The sequence below is a fragment of the Papaver somniferum genome, unplaced genomic scaffold, assembly GCF_003573695.1.
Source record: "Papaver somniferum cultivar HN1 unplaced genomic scaffold, ASM357369v1 unplaced-scaffold_15, whole genome shotgun sequence".
Lineage (NCBI taxonomy): Eukaryota > Viridiplantae > Streptophyta > Magnoliopsida > Ranunculales > Papaveraceae > Papaver > Papaver somniferum.
The window spans coordinates 5518167-5522453 of record NW_020624376.1 but is presented as its reverse complement, the minus strand read 5'-3'; positions in this window follow the sequence as shown (position 1 = coordinate 5522453).

The window sequence follows — 4287 nt, the reverse complement described above, 5'->3', positions numbered from 1 at the left end:
CAGGTTAGTCATATAAATGAGTCTTTGAGGGAAAAAGGTAAGTTTCCTAGTCAAACTCAACCCAATCCTAAAGCAGAGAAATCGTACAATCATGTGAACTCTATTACAACCCTTAGGAGTGGAAAGAAAGTTGACAATAAGGTTGCCATGCCTGATAGTGAACATGCTGTAGTTCACCCTTATGAGCCAGAAAATGAGAGACTGATAGAGTCTCCAAAGAGACCAATGAGGGTCCTGATGAGCCCGGCTTTGTTCCCAGAGCCCCGTTCCCCCAGCTGCTAGTTCCGACTAAGAGGGAGTCCAACTTTAATGATATATTGGAGGTTTTTAAGCAGGTTAATATCAACCTTCCTTATTAGATGCAATTAGGCAGATTCCCTCTTATGCCAAGTTCCTTAAGGACTTGTGTACGCGAAAGCGTAAGCTCAGTGTCCAGAAGAAAGCCTTCATAGCTAGTCATGTGAGTTCTATTATTCAGAATACCACTACTCCTAAGTATAAAGACCCAGGGTCCCCTACCATTGCTTGTACAATAGGTAAGTACCGTGTTGAGAAAGCGTTGCTTGACTTAGGAGCCAGTGTGAACTTACTGCCATACCATGTGTACCTTAAGCTAGGACTTGGTGAGATGAAACTACACAGATGACACTTCAGTTAGCTGATAGGTCCGTTAAAATTCCTCGTGGTGTGATCGAGGATGTTCTCATAGAGGTCGACAAGTTTATATATCCGGTGGATTTTGTTATCCTAGATACCCAACCTATCCCTGACCCAGAGAACCAAATACCAGTGATTTTAGGTCGCCCGTTTTTAGCTACATCCAATGCGATCATTAACTGTCGAAATGGTATTATGAATTTGTCTTTTGGTAATATGACTATTGAGCTGAACATTTTTAATATTAGTAAGCTACCCTCTGAACTAGATGACTCGAATATAGAAGAGGTGAACATGATAGGAACATTAGTCGAGGAGTCATTACCAAACACTTTGTTAGAAGATCCATTAGAGAAATGCCTAGCTCACTTTGGGATTGATTTTGATGATGATAAGGTGATTAATGAGGTGAATGCTTTGTTAGATTCAACCCCTTTGTTAGATACTAGTAATGGATGGAAACCTAAGTTCGAACCACTACCAGTTTCTAAGTCTACCCTAGTTCCTTCTTTAGAAGAGCCTCCTAAGTTGGACCTAAAACCATTGCCAGATACCCTGAAGTATGTGTTTTTAGGCCCGTCTGAGACTTTACCTGTGATTGTTTCTTCCGACTTGGATAGAGATCAGGAAAGTAGGCTAGTAACCGTCCTTCAAAACAACAAGCTTTAGGGTGGACCATAGCAGACATTAAGGGTATAAGTCCTACTGTTTGTATGCATCAGATCTATTTAGAGGAAGACACCAAACCTTCTAGGGAGATGCAACGTCGACTAAACCCCAATATGAAAGAAGTAGTTCGAACTGAGGTTCTTAAGCTATTAGATGCAGGCATTATCTACCCTATTTCAGACAGTAAGTGGGTCAGCCCCGTTCAGGTTGTTCCCAAGAAATCTGGTATTACTGTAGTCCAGAATGATAACAATGAGTTAATCCCGACCCGAGTGACCACGGGTTGGCGTGTTTGTATTGACTATAGGAAATTGAACAAGGTCACTAGGAAGGACCACTTTCCCCTTCCCTTCATCGACCAGATGCTAGAGAGATTAGCTGGACATAGTCACTACTGCTTTTTAGATGGCTACTCTGGATATAATCAGATCGTTATTTCCCCAGAAGACCAGGAGAAAACCACTTTTACCTGTCCCTTTGGTACCTTTGCGTATAGACGCATGCCTTTCGGGCTATGTAATGCCCCTGCGACTTTTCAGCGTTGCATGATGAGCATATTTTCTGACATGGTAGAACGGTTCTTAGAGGTCTTTATGGATGATTTTTCAGTGTTTGGTTCGTCTTTCGATGAGTGCTTGCATCATTTGTCATTAGTTTTGACTAGGTGTAAGGAAAAGAATTTAGTGCTTAATTGGGAGAAATGTCACTTTATGGTTCGTTCAGGAATTGTTCTAGGGCATATTGTATCTTCAAAGGGTATAGAGGTAGATAGAGCCAAAGTTGACCTTATTAAAACTTTACCGGTCCCAAAAACCGTAAGAGATATTAGGTCATTCTTAGGGCATGCTGGTTTTTATCGTCGTTTCATTAAGGATTTTAGCTTGATGTCTAGACCTCTTTGCAATTTGCTTGCAAAAGATGTTAAGTTTGTCTTTGATGATGCTTGTTTAGAGGCTTTTGAGAAGCTTAAGTCATTACTCACTACCGCCCCCATAGTCCAGGCACCCAACTGGAACCTACCCTTTGAGATCATGTGTGATGCTTCAGATTATGCTATTGGTGTTGTGCTAGGTCAGCGAGAAAATAAGTTACTTCATGTGATTTACTATGCTAGCAAAACTCTGAATGATGCCCAGTTGAACTATACCACTACCGAGAAGGAACTATTAGCCATTGTGTTTGCCTTAGACAAGTTTAGACCCTATCTCTTAGGTTCTAAGATCATCATATATACTGATCATGCTGCTTTAAAATATCTTTTGTCTAAGAAGGATATAAACCTAGATTGATTAGGTGGATTCTGTTGTTGCAAGAGTTTTCTCCAGACATTAGAGACAAAAAGGGTGCCGAAAATGTTGTAGCAGATCACTTGTCTAGGCTAGTTGTTAGTTCCCCAGATGATTCCCTTCCTATAAGGGATAGCTTTCCTGATGAAAATTGTTCTTTGTTACCCAATTACCTTGGTATGCGAATATAGTGAACTATCTTGTTACTGGTCGAATGCCCCAACATTGGGGTAAACAAGATCGTTCTAGATTTTTAGCCGAGGTTAAGCACTTCTTTTGGGATGATCCTTATTTGTTTAAGTATTGTCCAGACCAGATTATTAGGAGATGTATACCTGAGAGTGACCAGTCCAGTATTATTTCCTTTTGTCATGATCATGCTTGTGGGGGTCACTTTAGTGCTAAGAAGACTGCTGCTAAGATATTGCAGTGTGGATTCTATTGGCCTTCGTTGTTTAAAGACTCCCATAGTTACTGTGTTACTTGTGAACGTTGCCAGAAATTAGGAACCATTTCCCGTAGGAACATGATGCCCTTGAACCCGATTCTGATTGTTGAGGTCTTTGATGTGTGGGGTATTGACTTTATGGGTCCGTTCCCTAATTCTTTTGGTAACCTATACATCCTTGTCGTGTAGACTATGTCTCTAAGTGGATTGAAGCGGTTGCGTGTAAAACCAATGACCATAGGGTTGTGATAGAGTTCTTGAAAGAAAATATACTTACACGTTTTGGTACACCGCGAGCTATAATTAGTGATGGAGGGTCGCACTTTTGTAATGGACCTTTTAGGCTTTTAATGAAGAAATATGGTATTACTCATAAGGTAGCTACCCCGTATCATCCACAGACTAGTGGTCAAGTTGAGGTTTCCAATAGGGAGATAAAACGTATATTAGAGAAAACAGTTAATCCTAATCGGAAAGACTGGTCGTCTAGGCTTACTGATGCCTTATGGGCTTACCGTACTGCGTTTAAGACTCCTATTGGAATGTCGCCTTATCGGCTTGTTTATGGCAAGGCATGTCATTTACCTGTTGAGTTAGAACATAGAGCTTATTGGGCTGTTAAGCAGCTAAATTTTTCACTCGACAAGGCAGGAGCCCATAGGAAACTCCAGCTCAATGAGTTGGAAGAGATTCGTAGAGATGCGTATGATAGTGCGAAGGAGTATAAGAACAAAATGAAACTTGTGCATGATAGGAATATTCTAAGAAAGACATTTCTCCAGGTCAAAAAGTTCTTCTGTATGATACCCGCTTACATCTTTTCCCTGGGAAGTTGCGTTCTCGGTGGACGGGTCCTTTTATTGTTCGCACTGTTTTTCCTCATGGAGCTGTTGAAATTAAGTCACCGGATGGTAGTAGTTCTTCGAAGGTTAACGGTCAGAGATTGAAACCCTTTTTAGAGCCCTTGCCTACAGGTGATGTTGAGGAGGTCCCTCTGGAGGACCCTGTTTACCCTTGATTGACCATCGAGGCGGATTGTATGTTGTATATAGTTTTTGATTTTCTTCACCCAGGTACTATCTTTCCAACTTCTCCTCGTGTTATGTTACTTTTGGTACTGCTCTTTCATTAGAAACATTGAGGACAATGTTAGATTTAAGTTTGGGGGTGGGGAAGAAACTTTTTGTTAGTTTTAAGTTGCAATAAATAAACTCCAGAGCCTAGAAA